Source organism: Sturnus vulgaris, chromosome 19, assembly GCF_052056855.1.
Source record: "Sturnus vulgaris isolate bStuVul1 chromosome 19, bStuVul1.hap1, whole genome shotgun sequence".
Classification (NCBI taxonomy): Eukaryota; Metazoa; Chordata; class Aves; order Passeriformes; family Sturnidae; genus Sturnus; species Sturnus vulgaris.
This window is the reverse complement of record NC_142261.1, coordinates 8,242,514-8,261,743: the sequence shown is the minus strand read 5'-3', so window position 1 is coordinate 8,261,743 and position 19,230 is coordinate 8,242,514. Positions and strand designations below refer to the sequence as shown.

The 19,230-nt window shown below is 42.0% G+C and overlaps 1 protein-coding gene across 6 annotated transcripts in view; it reads right to left on the bottom strand.

The window, feature by feature from the left end:
- Positions 1-19,230, bottom strand: part of HIC2 (HIC ZBTB transcriptional repressor 2) — a 70,749-nt gene that overhangs the window by 16,340 nt on the left and 35,179 nt on the right. For 3 of the 6 annotated variants that reach the window (XM_014894576.2, XM_088175835.1, XM_088175834.1), the window contains exon 2: positions 14,059-14,128. The exons of the other annotated variants lie outside the window; for them this stretch is intronic. The gene's annotated coding sequence lies outside the window, so the exon portion shown is untranslated. The remainder of the gene's footprint in view (positions 1-14,058; positions 14,129-19,230) is intronic. 6 annotated transcript variants of the gene reach the window in all.

Here is a 19,230-nt window from a genome sequence, read left to right as displayed (position 1 = left end):
AGCAGCTGAAGTTATATGGAAATAACGACAACATTCACAGAAGTTCCCCTTGGATACATGTCAGCGTGTGGGAATGAAGGATTAAGATTGAGTATTTGCATTTCCCAGTCAGATGCCAAGATAGCAAAGCTGGCAGGCTGAGGTGTTGTGGTGTTCCTTGAAGGGAGTCTCCAGCCATGAACACTGTGTGTACAGAGCTCTTCTGCTTGCAAGTGTCTCTCTCTAACAGTGAGTATTTTGAGTTTTTTAAAATGTACTCTAGGTCAGTGCTTATAAAAGTAAAGCATTAACAGCTCCAACATAGCACAGGCAGCTGGGCAAGCTCTGCTGACAGATCCTTGCCAACACAACCCCAAATTAATCCTGTGCTGTGCTCCCAACCCACACACAGCAAGCAGGTAGTGCCATGGTGCCAACTGCTTCAGTCAGCATGTAAGAGCAAAGTGCCATGTTATTAACTCTTCTAAAGGCCACAGCAGAGCATTTTGATCCCTGCATACAACAGACACCTGAATAATTAGTGTGCAGGGCTAAATCCCCTGGCAGACATGACTTTTAAAATAAGATGTAGCACTTCTACATCGTGGCTCTCTACAACAGATTTCAGTGCTTTTATGCCACGTTTTTTAAAGGCCAGCATTAACATTGTCAGTGATACATTATTTACCAGGAGGAAAAAAATCCCAAACCAAATCACACAAAAATAGAGCCATCATTATAGAGGATGAGACATCATGATGTGTTTTAGAGCATCCAAGTCAGAGCCACCTTAAAGGTCAGGTTTTGCCCTCTTTCTGCATCAGCCCTGCTCTGGCTCAGCCTTACAAGCCCCATGGTGTTCAGGGCAGCACAGCAGAGCAGGCAGCAAAGCACAGGCAAGGATCAGGACCAGTCGTGAACAAAGCTGGCTGCAGAGCCAAATCCTACGTGTCAAAGGTCACAGCAGTAACTGAGGATTGTGCTTCAAACCCCAAAACATCCCCTGGTATCCAGGAAGGCTGCTGGCAGTAGGTGAAAGATGATTGTGAGACAGGAACAATGAAGAAAAGGTTCTCGGAATTGTTGTTGACAGTGTGGGGCATGCACAGTGAGAAGGCAGAGCAGAGCACCACTGGAACCAGGAAGAACTTCAAGGGAATATTCCTGTGGGCCTTTGGGCCTGAAATTCTCCTCTCCAACACCCCAGTTTCCATAGTCAGAAGTAAGATCAATGCCTAACTACACAAGATGCTTCCACTTTGTAATGACCTTCATTTCTAGGTGATTAATTGTTGTTGACTTCCTCCCTTGGAACCTTGTAAAAGCCCAGCAAGAATGAAAGTCTGGAGATTCTCCCCAGAGTCCCCCAAATACATCAGAAACTGGAATCTGCTGCAGGGCTGCAGTACCTTGTCTCAGCAGACTCAGTGGGTAACGAGGTCTTCTGAAATAAAGTGTAGTGTTTCTGCCTGGACTTGCCAAAAGACCTTAATGCAAATAGAACTGCAGGAAAATTAGGGTGGACTCTAGTGGCTGCCTCTCCCTCAGGGTTTTGGGTTTTCTGTTGTTTTGTTGGTTTTTTTTTTTTTCCTTCAATCCTGATGAAATTCATTACAGTTGCATTTAAACTGAGGTTGTGATTTAAATTTTCCAAAGCAGGCAGGACAGGTTTGAAAGCCTGATATATCAGTGTGTGTGCTTCCTGAGAACCAAGGTAGTTGCAGAGCCTTCCCCAAGGGGTGCCTAGTTGGTCCCCTCACCCCCTTGACATGTTTGCTGTCACACAGGCCAGTGGATTCTAGGCAAGTCGAGCAGGCTTGCTCCTTACAGCCAAGCAGCCCCACATTCAAACATGCCACTGCGTTCCTTGAAGGTATTTACAGTTTACTTTTTAGTGCTATTTAAGTTCAAAGGGGCTAGTAAAGCCCCATTAAGCCATTTACATCAAACTGGTTAGTTAATTATCCTGTTGCAGGCTTTAAATTAGCAATTTATAACCCCTTCCCTGGAGATGCCAGTATTTGGAAACAACTCAGCCACGACATTTTGCAGGGTGCAGTTAAGGTACAAAAAACACCACTAAACCAAACCACTCCCCATTCCCCTCCCCCCCCCCAAAAAAAAAATCCCAAAACAACCCAGAATAAATATTTTCAGTTTTTGATTGTGCATCTATTAACTTTGGGGGAATCCAGTAGGAACAGAGGTGAGGAAGAGCCCACTGTTACCAGCTAGCAGGGATAGTGAGGTTGTGTCTACCTTAGGCTATGCAGCAAAATGTGATTTGCAGAGGCCCAAAGCCAGCCTGGGAGGCACCACAGCTAGAGAGGGATGATTCTTTCCTTACAACAAGATATTCTGCTTTTCAGTAGCATAATCAAAGGTATTTTTACAATATTTACAATTATTTTTATATGTACAAAAATGTGTCTGCCACAAGGGAGGAAAACTATTTGGGGGTTTGGATCTGATCAAATTGAACACCAGCCTACAGCTGCAGTCCTCTTTCAGGTTAGGATTAAAAAGATACATATTTATACCCCCTTAAGGGTCAATGACCCCGTGGGCTAAGTGTATGGCTGGAGCTGAGGGGGTCTCCATTCCCAGGATCTTCTCCCCTGCCAACAGCCTTTAATTTCTGAGAAGGAGAATCTGTTGTCCACTCAGGGACTGGTTATTCCAGACAACCACACTGAGTGCAAAGCTGTTACAGAAGAGAATTTACCACCTTCCCCCCAAAATACCTCACTGCCCAAACTAGCCAGGTCCTAGAGCACAACACTCCTCATTTCCACCAGCCATTACTTTAGTTCTGCAGACAATTGACATACTGGATGTTTACATGAAAATCCTATTTAAAAAAAAGATGGGAGGAAAAGACTCCTCAGATGCTGCTATTTCCACACAACAATCTATCAAATGTAGGAGAAGCCTTGGCCCCAATCCTGGAAGCTGTCCCAAACCAACAAGCACTTAACACCTCACCAAGAGCAGGAATCCATGGAAAGAAGGGCCATGTGGAATGAGACTAAGGCAAAGTAGGAGATTTCAGATGAACATAAAAAAAAGGCACATCAAATTTGAGAGAAAAATTCCATTCTACTTGAAAGACATGACAGACAGATGGAATCAAGTCATATGACAGACCCTGCAATTTCTCTTTCCTTTATCATAATACATTCCCTTTTTAACAGCAAAAATCCAGAACCTATCTTCTGCCAAACAAGCGTCATATAAACTTTAAAAAGAGAGATAAAAATCTAAGCAGTTTAATTCTTTATGCTATGCAACCATGAGATTAATTTGTATTTACTTGCTGCTTCTTATGGAGAGTAACTGTTTCACAGTAATTTTTGGGATGGGGGCAGATGGGAAGAAGAGAGGGAAATACACTCAGATTTCAAACCAAAGTGACAAAATATTTTTGTACAAAATGTGTAAGATGGTACAACTTTTATGTGATTTACTGCTCTAAATTGCAAGACAGAGGCCTTATAATAAAAATACTGGTAAACACAACACAAAATCTAAATTATCTAAAGGACTGAAAAACCCAACCCCACACATAGATGACATTCTCCAAATTCTCTGCCCTTTCTTGGGAGCAGTTACACCCAAACCATCACTCAGACCGGAGGCTGTTCTCTCCTGCAAACACCAGCCTGGCCTTTGAAGCAGCCCGGTGCTAACAGCCTACAGGACTGCCTAATATTAGGGAATTATAAAATAATGTGCAACCAGGAAGAAAGAAGAAAGCAAAGCCCTCCTGAGGATAAAATCAGAGCGTTTCCTGCTCCACCAAAACCTTCCATTTCCAAGGCATGCAATACCCAGCCTGTGCCTAGAACAGGTGTGTCTCCTTAAATACCTCCCGTGTCACACTTGTGTCCCATGGATACAGTCCTGCGGGATTATATTAGTACCAGTGCATACCAGCTGCAGCTACCCCCGGCGGTGTCCTGTGACTCCTCGCTGTGACGGGGGGAGCCGCTCTCGCTGCAGGCACGGCCCCTTTGCCACATGATCCCGGAGACAGACAGACAGACAGACAGCCACCCTTCCACTGCTGCTTCCGAGCACTTGTGCTCCAGGGGCCGACCCAGCGCAGGGACAAGCAAGAGACCTCCTCCAGGGCAGGAAGGGGGCACTGCCGGGAGACTGACTGCAGCCTCCAAGTGTCTTTTCCTTCCCCTCCTCTGCGCTTGTTACCAGCAAATTCTCAACAATTTATGCCAAACAGACGCGCTGAACACCCCCTTTTAAATAAAAAAAGATGAAAAAAAAAAAAAAAAAAAAAAAGGCTAACAGAGCGAAGTCCACCCAGCCATTCCCAAGCAGAAAATGCTGACAGGGCACAATGCAGGTATGGCTAAAGCAGGATGAAGGAAGAACAAAGGAGAGCGAGCCTCATACATCTTCAAGTCAGTGCAGAAAGACACCCCTTGGCAATTTCAGCCTAATTCATCACTAACCTTGGAGCATGCTAGCTGCTGGCCTAAGCAGCTGAAAGAGATAGTAAGAAAATTTTTATGGCAGCAAACACATCAGTGACATTTTTTGTGTCATGAGTGGTACAGATAGTACAAAGGGAAGAGTTAGTTGGTTCTAGCTATCGCTCTGCATCCCAATTCAAAGGAGCTCTTTAGCATGAAGAACTGCCCCAATGCCATCCATCATGAAAGGGATCCTGTAGTACTGACCAGGGAGGCAGAGCACCGACAGATGTGAGAAGCTGCTGAGCAGCACACATGGGCTGAGAGGTGGAGCCCTGGAGGATCTCCTCCTTAGCAACACAAGTGACTTCATTTTCCAGAGAACAATTCTTCCAACGGTTTTTAGGAGAGAGTATGTGAGTAAAAATGAGTGGACCAATCTTGATGAAAAGTCTGACTTACAAGGAATCTACCACATCCATAAATTATTACACTGTTTAATTAATTCTAATTTCCAGGTTTCAGTACACATCAGGTTTATCTGCTCATCCCTACAGTAGCTGGCTCCAGGCATCACAATCAGCTGTTGGGGATGAAGGCATTGCCAAGCTAAATGTTCTTCTCAAGTGTTTTTTCAGTCCACCTCTGCTTTATAACCCTTCAAGGACTGGTTAAAATAGAGGGTTCAATGAACCCAGTTCATCAGTCCAGTGCAAGTTGGAAGCAAAGGGAAATTCTCACATACTTTACATCCCATTTATCTCTTCATCTCACTGGCCATTTCTGTTCAAATAAACCTAGGATTCCATGATACTTCATTCTCAAACACATGAGCAAGACCTCAAAGTCCCCCAAATCCATCTACTCCTACAAACACCTTATATCTCAGTTTCAAGAGGCCTCAAGTCTATAGCCATAAAAATCAGCATTAACTGCCAGGTGAACTCTTACTACTTAGCCAACTATTTATTATGCTAGGTCCTTCACTGCCAGGCAAACATCAGTTGCAAATGCCACCCTGTGTTCTCAGACACCAGGACTTTAAATGCTGAACAGCCTTCCATACCCAAAATTTAGCATCCTTGTGTTTTCTTTACTCTTTTCCAGCCACAGTGTTAGCCAGTTAGCAGCCAGCCTGGTAAGAGCTCTGAACTTCACATATTTGTCAGGAAATCTTGGAATACAGACTGTCCTGTACTTCTCAAGCAACTTGAAACCAAGTTGATAGAGCAGGTCTGGGTCTCCAAACAGACAAACAGAGGCCCAGCTGTGTTTCATAACTGTGCCACATAGAAAATGTGCACTTCAGGAACCTTGAGACTTGGTGACACACCTAAAGCAGAAATTATTATTTAAGAAGCCATTTTTAAAAATCCCCACATTTAGTACAAGAGTGCAATCATTTATCCACAAAAAAAAATGTTCAGGTTTTGTGAAAACCAGACCTTCTTATGAGCAACCTCTCCACATACCCAGAGCTGTGTGTTCCCATAGGGAAAGTCTGAATTTCTAGGTGAGAGCAAAGCAAAACAACTCCTTAAAGTGGGAGTAGCTGAGAACAGAGCTGTCCACGTGCCTCTGTACAGGCCTGCATCCAAATGCTCAACTCCCACTCCTGTCAGTACTTGCAAGCCTTTAATCCAACTGAGGTTCTTCACCAACCTCCAGCCATTTCATGACGTGCCTGTCTTGGGGCATAAAATCCTAGAGAGTGTCCCCATAAATCAAGCACATTTGTTATATAATTGAAAAGGTTTTAAAGGGGAAAATGGAAAAAATCCTACTGTCATTAAGAAGAAAATTAATGATCTAGAGCACAGCAGTAATTAGCCAGATAGCTATTCTTTTTTATTGAGCAACCAGACTCATAATTAAGGTTCTTTTTCTTAAAATAATATATAAATAAACTATTGGAAAGTTTTACACAACTTTAACCGGTGGAATTTCAGAGTTCAAGTAAATTACAAGCTATTTCACTGTTGGATTGTCTCTAAGGCCATAATTAATTTTAATGTTCAAATTTGTAGTGCCAAAAATGTGACCAGGAGTAAAATAGGAAAAACCTCTTTATGGCTTTCTTGAAGTTTGCATCAACAATATAAAATAAAGGAAAATAGGACACCAGGTGCACTTATGTTCAGAGATATCTTCAGCTTCACATACATTGAGAAGTATTTAAAACATAAGAAATTCAAAATTCACTTGCCCCCATTTGAAGGGAAGGTAATGAAGATGAGAGAGGAAATAAAAAAAATAATAAAAAAAAAAAAGAGACCAACTGTTCCATTAGAGACTTCATATATGAACACACAGAGGGGGTTTCCTTTATCTGTGTATCAAACCATTGCAAATACAGGAAAAGCCAGGGCAATGCCATGCCAGCAGCTAAATGTGCTTTTACTTATTTATTCAAGAGAGCATTCAGCGGTAGAGGAGACTGGATTTAAATGGAAGTAATTGAAAGCTACCAATTTGAATTTTGTTTTACATTTACACTCTAGGTCACAAAGGATGATCAGTGGCTGGTAACTACAAAGTCATATTGATTTGCAACCAAATATAATCTGCTCTCAATTTGGTCTTATTTTCTGCTAACCAGAGTTGCACTATCTCCAGCTGAAACATTTATTCAATTTAATAGGTATTTATCCAGCTGACATTTCTCTTCTTTTCTATAATTTTAATAAACAGCTAATGACTTTTATTAGACATTTTCTCATTTGAATCATAATGCCTGAAAATTCAAAAATTAATGATCCATTGAGAATTTTTTACTTAATTTTTGTATCTACCATACTAAGCATTTAAGTGCAAACATGTTTAACGTTTAAAACAAACTCTTTCATAAAGAAAAGTAAGCTGTAGCTGATGATCTAAAACTGAATTCACATTGCTTTGTCCTTCAAAATATAGAGCTACCAGATATTGGCCTCTCATTAGATCTAGTTCTTATTCATCAGCTTAGAAAAGGAGAACAAGCATCCTGAATTTCTTAAGCTGATTAAATAAATAAATAAAAAAACTTGCAAAAGCAGCTTCATCAGTCAGAATAAACTCTTGTTCCTCATGTACAGGGACAGACTTTCTGCAGCTGAGCATTCTGTCTTTCCTTAAACCTTTGGCAGAACACAAGCAATGTCTAAATAAAGGCAGATCTAAGCTCATTAAGATCTATGAAAATTGCTTAAGGCAACCATTGTAATTTCAAGTTTCTCTTCCTAGTTATTAAAAAGATGGTTCAATTCGGTAGCCTTTAGTTGTTATATCTACAGTGCATGCAACTTTTGCACAATATCCCACAAACTGCCATCAAAGACTACTAAAACCAACAAAAGCAAGAGGTGATGAATCCATTTCCTACCATACACATTCTGCTTCACTTTTCTTGGCTTATGTACTGAGAGGCTGTGATTGCATCTGTCCACATTTTGTTTAGCAATTTATAGTAGAGAAAAATCTTATTTTCAAGGAAAATCTTAATACACATGCCAAAATAACAAGATAAAGCTTCATTTGCTATCAGGAAGATAGCAAAGAAACAGAAGACAGACCTTTACCTGATCAAACACAATGTTATGTGCAAAGTGTGGAAGAAACAGGTTTTCATGGAGAAGCAACCAGGGGGAATAAGACCGCACATCCCTTCTTTAAAAGAAAGATGACTTGTGATTTGGAATTAGTCTAGTAAGAGCGCTATTTCCCTCCCCTAATGAAGTTCCTTGTCCAGTATTAAAGGAAAGTAATCTTTCAGTAGCATTTCAGCCACCTCAAAGGGCAATTAAAAAAAATAACTTAGGGTTGTGATGTTTAAACAAGCTTTTCCACCAATTACTTAATAGCATCCAGAGGACCTTTCATACCAAGCAATTTATAGTAGCAATGCACAGAGTGAGGGAGAGGACTTGAAGGGAAGGAAAATGCTGGGGGCAAGGAGAGAAGGGAGGTAAAAACCACAAGTAAGATTACTAAATATATCCAAAAACTAAAAACTGGAATAAAAGCCAATGCCCTGCACCAAAGCCCTCTGGAAACACACACACACAAAAAAAATAAAATTAAATTTAAAAAAATTCCAAAGATCCAGCAGCCCACTCTGGAGAGAACCTTGTGCCCTAGAGTACTCCTGCATGGCAGGTGATGACAGCTGACAGGTACAAACTCATTTGCCCCAGGACTGCCTGGCATGTGAACTCACAAGAGCTCTGTGAGCTGGAAGAGAAATCTCCCAAGAGAAGAAAGAAACTCTGGCTATTTTGCCTAGAAAAGGCTCCTCCAGAGAGCCGAGCCGTGCTGGAGGTGGCGAGTGACGCCTGCGCTGCAGCCGCTCTCCTCCTCGGGGCAGGGAATGCCACGCTGCAGCGAGCTCGCTGCTCCCAGGTTCACGTGGAAGCATTCCAAGCTACTCAGCTTCTGACAGCTCTCCAACTGCTCTTCCACGCGGTATTGCTTTACATTACATTGCTTTCCCTGCCAGGAGGCACTGCTGTATTACAGTACAGTCGTCTAGCAAAATGTAAAACTGATTTTTTCACCTCCCAAATATCAGCCGACTGTTGCTGCTGCAGTCACGGCTACAAGCCCTCCCCTGTTTTATACTTTCCTGCTTTTGTGCATTTTAGTATCTTCTCTTCAGCTTCCTTCCCAACTTTCTGCTCCCTCCCTCCCTGTCGTGCTCCACCAGTCCTTTCTGTGGAGGGCAGCCATCCTCAAGCTTCCGACCCAAGGTGTCACTGCTACTCGCATTAAAAATGCCCAAGTCAGCTCATTAGGTGCATTATCACTTACTGTAGCACCGAGAGGAGACCTGCGGAAAGTAACTGGAAACATTGTAGTTACTTATACTTCGTTAAGAAGCTCAGCTTCCTGTTCACTGTGAGTTTTAAAGAAGATGCCAGCTACAGGGGCATTTTGTAACACATACACATTTTTAGGCATTTGACTCCTCATTCTCTCCATTTCAGTGTGGTTTACATTACCTGTAGGCTGCAAGGCAAAACTAGTTTCCTGCACTGCAGAGTAGCTGGTTTCCTTTCTAGTTTTGAACTGTAAAAATAGCTGTGTTATAAGAGTAAAGGTCTATTCCTTTCTATTCTTCAGCAATAGCCAGAATAGGACCAAAAAGAGAAAAAGTGAGGGATGGCAGAGGGAGGAAAAGCAATGACATAGAATACAGGCAGTCTTTTTCCTTCTTACACCCTGTGCAATTGTTAAAGATGTCCTGATCCAGAGGTTGCATCCAGGCCATCACTTTTAATAAGGACTTATCTGTCCTTCATCGATTTTTCAATCTGTTTAGACTTCTGCTATCCATAACACCCTGTGGCAATGAATTTCACGTGGTAACTGCTGCTTGACAGAGTGCCTCCTCTTTGCCTGCTTTGAATCAATTTAGCAAACCCAGGAACTGTGAAGGATCACTCCCTACTCCCCTTCCCATTCCTGACAATACAACACATCTGCAATTTCTGTAATAAGTCATCTCTTCTCTGTGGCAAAGAGAAATCACAGGGACTGATTTTTCTCTGGATCTTCCCTAGCCCTCCACTACCTTTGAAGGTGATGATTTGAACTGCACTGTGCCTAAGACACTGGCACACCACGGATTTTCCCAGCAGCACACTGATGGTTTCTGTTTGGTTTACCAGCTTGGGTAAACATCCAGAGTTAGTTGTTTCTTCAGGGAGTACAGCATTTCCTCCCAGCTGCCCATTTGTCCCTCTGCAAGAATTTTCTGGGGACTCACTTCAGAGTGCTCTTAAGTAGTCTGCTAAGGTAAGAGGTGACATTTTTCTTCTCCCAACAACTGGTGCCACAGTTCTCTCGAATTTTTTACTCAATTCGAGTCAGTCAAAATCTCAGCTTTCAAATCCCTGCCATTTTTCAGAGTCTTCCCAAAAGCACAGCAGTTTGCAGTCACTCAAAGCTGCTTTCTTTCACCTGTACACCCAGCAAGGAGGTCCACAAAGGAGAGAAGCAGAAAGGAAGTGGTTCTCCCCAGCAAACAGGAGGAGCATTGTTGCATTAAAATCTATACTGACAAACCAAGGAAACTTTCTCAGTCTTGTCCCAGACAATATCCCAGTCTTAAGAAATTTCCCAGGAGGCCCTACATAACAGTGACTGTCCTGAAGGATCAGTCAGACTTGGCAGTGTGATGCACAAATCACTACCCTGCCTCATGAGCCCCTGCTAATCCCAAAAGATGTGCTTCACCAAACAGAGCTGCTCCATATAATTGCTTGGCTTATCTCCCCTCTCTTAGCTGAGCTACCACAGTTCCTAAAGGCCTTAAAATTAATGACAGATATGCTTGCAGATTAAAACCCCTCTACCTGTGTAGTGCTATGTGCATCACTTGTTCACACAGCATTGCCATTCACAGCTGTGGTTTCTCTGTGCTTCTTATAAGCAGCTCAAGTGCTGCTGAATTAGCAAACACTGGGAGGAAACATCAGAGCAGTTTGTTTGACCACAATTTCAGAATTTCTGGCAGGCAGTTGTAACACATCAGGAGAAAAACAACAAAAACCAAAGTTATAAACTGAAACACTACATCTCAGCATACCTGACCAGAAAACCGAGCAGGTAATTGGAGCAAACTCGGACTCTTATGAACGTGCAGTTAAGAAAAGCAGCTCAAGACAGATTAAGAAAATAATAGCACAGACACATTTTACTTCCATAGTAACAAACTGCTGAATTTGAATGGGATAACTATAGAAATAACAACTTTTGTACATTGACAAAAATCTACAACTACCCATGAGCATAAAACAGTGTGCAAAAGCTGGGGGAATAAAGTAATCCAGTTCAGCATATTGAAACATTCCTTTTGGATAGCTCATTTACTGAATATTTTGCACACAGTGCCTGCAAAAATTACATTGGGTGTGTTAAGATCTGTAAAGAAGAATCCCTTTCCTTCAGTTTCCTAAGGAAACTATGTGAGATAGAACATCCCTTTTACTCAGTAGGATAAGAAATTGAACCAAATTCCTTGTTGGAGTTCTGACATAAAGGCAATTCAGAGAGTCAGCCTGAGACCTGTCTACACCCATCACCATGATTTTCCAAGACTGGAATGAGAAGAAGTTGCATTTAAGTTTTGCCCTCAGCTCCACATGTCAGTCACCTCTATTTTCTATTTGAAATGTATGCACAATATACACACACATTTATACACATATGTACAATTCCCTTCTGATACTTCTTCTGAAATCCCTACTCTGGCACTTCTTGTGGTGCTGAACCTATTAGATGGTTCCCCAGTTAATTTACCCCTGTGTTATAAAATGCTTCCATCCCATTAGGGATCAGAACCTACTAGGAGCTTGAACACAGAGAACACAACAGCCTGCTCACAATAAGCAGAAAAGTTATCACTGTAAAGCAGTTTGCAAAGAGTGCCTTAAACACTATAACAAGAAAACAGCAGTCTGTTCGGAGGTACACCAAGCAGGGAAAAAAGTTTGAGTCACTTGAGTCACAGCTAGTTCTTTGCTGTTCTCCAGAAAGGAGTGCACAAACAGGCGAGGAAGCAGATCATATCTCCTGCCTTACACGTGGACATTTGTCAAGGCTTTGAGCTACAAAAAGTCAGCATGTACTGTTTGTTCATCTCCTTTCTTTGGAAGCTGCATTCTTCTTAGCATGAAAGTATCTAGCTCCAGTTGAACTTGTTTCAGAGAAGATCTGACTGAGAAGAATGAGGGAATGAGGATGTCCTCATTCCCCTTGAGATAAGTGTTCTCGTCTCTTGTAGGCATAACTCTCCCAGAAGCAATTGACAACTGAGAATGTTAGCACAGAAAATGCATTTAAGCTCAGTTCTGTTAATAAAGTCCTCTCTTAGCTGAAACTAAAGGATCTTTGCTCACCTGCTATCTTCCCCATTTATCTGCCATTGCTCCAGAAGCAGAACTACTACTAGTGAGGAAAAGTCATCCATAGTAGGAAATGGACTTTACTTCTAAGCCCTAGCAAAAGGACAATGGATGAACTGACTTCGCAATTTGAGAAGGGCACTTCTTATCATCTAGGACATTTGCATGAAACAGCTTCTCCAGCTCTTGGCTTAAATGAATAAAGGAATCAAATCTTTCAATACATGTTGTAAATAACCACAAAGATTTGCCATCTGAAACAGTTATACGTGGCTCTCTCTCCATATCAACCATTTACAAATCAAGATTTCTCAAGTGATCAACTGGGAGAACTGAAGCTCAATGTGTAGCCAAATTGAATCATGAAGGAAAAATTTGGAAGACACAATGTTGAAAGTCTTGGACACAGTTTGCAGTGGCTTCACTATGTTCAGTTTTTCATTAAACAAATATTTTTATAGCAAGCTGGTAGTTTTCCTATTGTATCAAATTCCTTGATATCTACTTGGGAGAAAATTTCATTGATCCATGAACATTTGCATGGCTTATTTAAGCTGTGAAAAAAATTCAAGTGAAGAGATGAAGAAACTTGCCCAAAGTGAAAATGGCAATTGGAGAGCTAAGGACAGACTCCCATCCTCACTTCCCTATCTCCTTGTCATTCTGCAACTACAGGAAAGCACAGGCAGGAGGCCCTCAGCTGAAGGACAATGGTGGAGTGATCTGGCTTCAACCACCTGAGCTCAAGCTGCTGCTCCCAGTCAGTAGCAGAATCATCACATCCATCTCAGGGAGCCCAGAGCTGCCCAGCAGGCCCTGGGGAGAGCTACACCCCAGGATCTATCCACGGGGTTAGGCAGAAAGTAGTATCCAAGGTACTTATCATGGTAACATCTAAATGCAAGTATCAGAGCACTTTACAGACAAAAAGGGCTTTCCCCCAGGCTGTTTAAAATTTGCATGTTCCTGTGTAGCACTGAAGATAGCAGCAATGGTGATTCATTAAGATAATGATTTAAGTAGGAGGCTTAAGAAAGTTGGGGTGGATTAACATCCAGAGGGCTGCAGTTGGAGCTTCTCCACTCCAGGCTGCCACCTTCCCTTTTAAAAGAAAGGGTGAGTTCCAGAAGTCAAGAGAACTATGAATTAACAGCAGCTATATCACAACTCCAATGTACTGAACCACAAAAGCACCACCTCTGTTCCAGCCCATCCTCCTTGGCAAGGACAAGCACAAAGTTTTATGCTGCAGGAAGATTTTCATGGCATTTTAAATTATTAGCAATGACAAATTATTGTGTTTCCCTTTCCATGATCAGTTTGTTAGTGTAGGCTCTCCTCAAAAGAAAGGGATTGTGTGAATTTCTTTTAAACCAGTTTTCTATCCACCTTAAAAACAATACACGTTTTCTTCCAACCAATTGTCTTTCCCTACTATTGAATAATCAGATGGGTTTGATAAATTGATTGCTCCCACATAATGATGTAAATATACACATTGGGAAAAAGCACACAAGTCCTTTCCACACCCCAACATTTAATCAAATTGTGATCAGTTACGGGTTGAGACATGCATTCTGTCCGTAACACCAGGCTCAGGCAGCTCAGACTTCATCCCTGCTAAGACAGAGGCCTTTGCACTGTGATTTTTGTATTTACTTTCAGTTGCCTTTTAGAGAGATTTACAGGCAACCAGTTTGACTATTCTGCTGCTCACTTGGAATGGTTGCAATAGGGCATCCCAGTGTGTATTGCCCACTCACCGCTAGCTGTGCTTGGTCTGAACGTCTTCTAGGCACTCTATCCCATGCTGATTCAGAACAGAATAGCTTCCTGGAATGCAATTATAGAAACAGTGAGGGTTTGTCTTAAAAAGGGATTATTCCAGAACAGCTATTCCTTATTAACTATTCCAAATTGCCTCTTCATTAGGATGATGAAGTTGACTGAGACTAGCTCTTCCATTCAATTTGTGACTTACCTTGGTCTCAATCAATGACCCTGTTTAGATGAGCCCTTGGTACAGCACCACATGCCCATAACAGCAGCTTCACCAACAGAAACAGACTCACAGTTGCAATGAAAGTAGAGTTGCTGCATGGGTACATCTCAGCTGAGTTTGTTTTAAGTTAGGCAGACAACAGGATCAGGAAATATATTTTTAAAAATAGTTGTTTCAATCACAGATCTCATCAGTACTGCCTGTGACATTTCATACTTGACAAGTCTTAGGATCTGCTTTGTTCAAACTTGGTTTATTCCTCAGATATATGGAGACCTTAACAGCAGGGAAATTTTGAGTTCTGGAACTTCTTTGTTTATTAAGTTCATAGCTTGCAAGATTTCTCATCCAAAAGGGCTGAGAAAGTACCTGGCACATCTTCGATGCTTATTGAATACATTAAATAAATCAAACGTTTTATGATAAAATTCCACTCCCCCACACCAAACAGATGTAAGTGCAAGTCAAGAAGACTTGAAAAATTGCACTGAAATTGATTTTGCTCCAGTTTTCCCCAAAGGAAAAAATTTGACTGTGGGTTGAGACAAAAACACGGAAAATTTAAGCTATCATGAACAACTGAAAAGAGAAATGGAGAAAAGACAGAAGCCAAAACTGAACTCCACGTTCAGCATGCATAATTTTATTCTCTCCAGTGTTCTACATGAGAGGCATTCCTGGACTCACATGTAAAGTGGGAGTCTTTTTTCTTGGGCTCACCATACTTCTAGAGAAAAATGCAAGATACCTTAATGCTGGTGTCTCCTGCCTACTCAGGAGAAATAACAAACCACAGAGATCATGAGAGGATAGAAAAGATAGGACCTAACACAGTTGAGGATGTTGATACCAAAAGGATCCTGTGTCAAAAAAATGGGTGATCCAGTCTGCCATAAGTTGATCACAGGATCAATGTTTCAGTCCCTTTTTGCATACAGGCAATCTTGGTCCGTGTATGTAATATTTTATAAGCAGCTTTTATGGGTTCTTTTCCCCATAGAAGAGAAAGTTAAAAGAGATGTGATAGAAAGGGGTAAGGGCAAATACAAATATATGCAAAACAAACCAGGGGGAAAAAAGAAAAAAAAAAGGAAAATAAACTGAAACCACTTCCAGTCTCTCCCTCTAATAAATTCCACACTCTCATGGTCTCTGGCACCACTTCACAGTAACCCCAAAAGATGTTCACCTGCTCCCACAGCACTAAGAAACAAACAGTGAAACATGAACAAAGATGCTCCCACCTAGGATGACCAAGGTAATCCCCTGAGAGCACATTGCGAGGGGAAAAATCTTATCATGAAAGCAGAAGGAAAACAAACACACGCGTGCACACACACAGCTCCACTGCTGGGCACCATTAGCATCCTCCCCACTTTCTATACACATCCAGTATCAGGAGATTTATATTCAGGCCAAAAGCTCATGCTGGCAGGAGAGGAAAGTACTTTGGAGAAGAGAGGGGAAGGGGAAAAAAAGCCTACAGTTTCTTGGCTTGTGATCAGCAGGCTGGATGCATTCTGTGGAACTAGGCCAAAGCATTGGTTATTATATTCAAGAGAACATCTGAATCCCAGCTCAAGGGAGCCGAGTTTGCGGCTCTCATTTATGCTGTATATCAATTGAATATCAAACCACATTTTCCGCCTTCTGAATAATAAAGCTTAATAGTTTGGGACTCCCATATGGTCTATTGTTAAAATATTTCCAAACACTGGCTGCTGTTTTATTTCTGAAGGAAAGATTACTCTTTCCTCTTCAAGCTTTACTTGTTTAAAAGATGCTTGTAGAAAAAGCTAAATATATTTATCTTTTAAATATTTCCCGAGCTTGATCTAGGGCTAAAAAAATGAGGGGATAAGGAAAAGAAAATACATTTTGAAACTAGCTTTTTTCTTTTTAATGTCGCATGCAAATGTTTGTTCCAGGCAGAAGCAGCTGGTGCCACCAGGCTCTGCTGTTCAGAACAGGGGGTGCAGAAGCTTTCAGAAGCCATGAGTTGCTCTAACAAAGGAGGGACCACACAGACTCAAGCCATTCACAAAAGGACCCAGGCCGATTATTTGACTATTACTTACAAGGAAGCTTGGCCAGTAACGTAGGCAATAAATACTGGAGAAACCTGTTCTGTGCATAACCCAGGTTTGTCTTTTCACAAGTCCTGCTCTCTAATTAGCTACTCATTCCTTGAGGGCATTGCTGATGGATGGAGTGTATCAATTTAGTATATTTATTTTTAAAAGTCAAGAAACTTGCTAAATAATAAAAGCATCAGCATAATAAACACTCTGCAGTGTTAGGAACAGTCACTAGTGCTCCTTCCCAGTCCCACCAGAGAAGAATATTCCTGCACTTTCTGCTTTGCAGAAAAACACTCAGTGGCAGAGTCTGTAACTCACAAGGGCTGCAGTGCCCTGCTCAGAGCCAGGATGAGAACCCAGAAGTGCTCAGCTTTTGATCTTGCATTCACCCCCTGTTCTATTTGCACAGAAGGACTCAACTGCTCTGTGAGCAGAAGTGAAACCTGCAGCACTGCCTGGTCGTGCACTGGTGTGACCCCCCCCAGCTCCACCTCACCCAGCCCCTGACCTCTCCAAGGAGCTCCTCCTGCACTCTGGGACAGGAGCTCTCGGTGTGGCACCTTCCCACACATCTGCTGGCCACTCAGCCAAGCACAGGCTGCTAAGCCAGGCACTGCCAGCAGTGTAATAGCACAAAAACAGAGCTGTTCCATAGCCCAGGGAGCCAAGTAGAAACTTCTGCTCTCTCCTCCTTATCTTTTGTTCTAGCCCTCATTGCTGTTTCTCATTCCCATCCCCTACTTCCCTCCTTCTGCCAGTGTGCTCCCCTCCCTGGCCTATCTGTCCCTCCATCGCCTGCTCTGCTCCAGTGTACAGGGCTTCAGAGTCAGCTCTCCCAACCCTGAAACTGGTTGCTCTTACTCACCAGCTGCCTCCTCCCCAGAAAGGAAGAAATTCCAGTATTTCAGCATTTGCTCTCATCCCAATTCGGGCAGAAAAACTGAAATTAGAGACTATGCAGAATGGAAGTTCACAAGTTTAAAAAGAAAGAAACAAACAAAAAAAGAGGAAACCTATTTGTGAACACCAGTGCGTTTTATGTCATTTGAAATGGAATATTTTACATTACTGAAACCAAAGTTAGTTCATTTTGGTTTGGTGACCTGACCTGAGAAATTTTGTTCTGAGTCAGTACAGTGTTGCACTGCTTTTCTTCCCACAGTGTTGCACTGCCTCAGTCACTGCAGCCTGGTAACCCTGGCCCCACTTCTGGGTGAGACTCCCGTGCTGGAGGCAGTTCCCAAAGCACACGCTGAGGTCTCCTGTGGCACAGCGTGGCCCCTGGGAGACCTACACTGCCACAAGGGAAGGCCAGGGCCTTTGGAGTCCTGCAGAATAGGTACCCCAGCCAACAGCCCTCTGAGCACTCAAGGATGACTTGGAATCCAATGCAATGTTTTGAACCAATCCCAAGTGAAGCCTTTTAGATCAGTCAGAGAAAAGCAAAGCAAAGAGGTATTCCCATTCAGGCAGCATAGACAGGTCAATGTAACATTCCTGGTAAAACTATTAATTATTATTAATTTTTATTATTAATTTTACAGATGATCAGAAATCTAGCATGGGGCTTTCCTAGGAGAAAAAAAAAAAAAAAGTTGCCGTTTTAAAGAAACACAGTTCCCTGAAAAAGCCACTCCAAGGAAAATTCAGATCAGTTTCCTACTGACCACAGTAGCATTCTTACAAACTGACTTAAAAATAATACCATGAACAAATCTCACTCCTCTTCCTCAGCAGGGATCTTAAATTATAGCAATGTCAGCACCCTTCTGCCTCCTGCACAACTCCTGGCATGACCTAAGGACTGTAGGATTTAGTTCATCAGCTGAGTTTAACGACTAGTTTAGAGCCTGACAAGTATTGAACCAGGGGGTTTGCAACAGATGTCTGAACGGTCGATACCTTGCAGCTTCAAGCTAAGGCACGGGCACAGCTTTGATGAGAGTTGGGTAGAAACAACTGCTGCAGGCTCTGAGTTCTGCCTCAGACATTAGGGGTGTCACCAACTCATGCTCAGCAACCAGTTCTTAAAACATGTGGAGAGGACTCAGAGGGAAGATTAATATGCATTCACAGAAAACTATTTTAGTAGTTTTCCTGCAGACTGTATAATGCAGCTCTGTTAGTGTGTGCTCTTCCCCCAGGTCTGTTTATCTGAGAGAAGGCAGAGTGTGTGTGTGAATGTGTGTGTATGGATGGATTTGATTTACTCTTGAAAAAAAAGGAAAAAGAGAGACACTTAGCCTGCAGTTTCAGTGTTGGAAACTGCAATAAACCTCTCTTTTTAAACCCCATAACCTCGTGACTGTTTTATAGTTATAAGGAATCATAACCAGAGAAAGATTTAGCCTAACAGTGATCTGCCCTCAAAGACATTAATCTGTCACATATAATAGAAGGGGAATAAGGAGACGAACCTTTCCTCTAAGTAATCCAAACAGATGGTGAATGGCTTTGGTGGGAACTTACTGTAAGTTGCCCCTGTAACAAGGGTAAATTTGGCAATGCTGCACACCCAAAGATGCTATTTACAAGTCAGTGTGAGAAATATCTCTGCACGATTTCCTTGTGTTTTAAAACCTGAATTCTCTACGACCATATCTCACTGCTTTTGTGGTTGACACATTCAACCAGCTTTCCACCCACTTTTTCACCCCCTTTTTGCCAGCAAGATTGAGTCTCTCTTGTCTGCAATTTTAAACTCTTCTCAGAGTAATTTTTTTTCTTTTGAAGCATCAGCAGAAGATAATTAAGTGCATCATGCCAACCTTTCTAAACCTTTTTACCAGTATTTCAAATATAATTTTCTTGGCCTGGGCTTATAGTAGATTCTTTCTTACCCAACAAAGCAC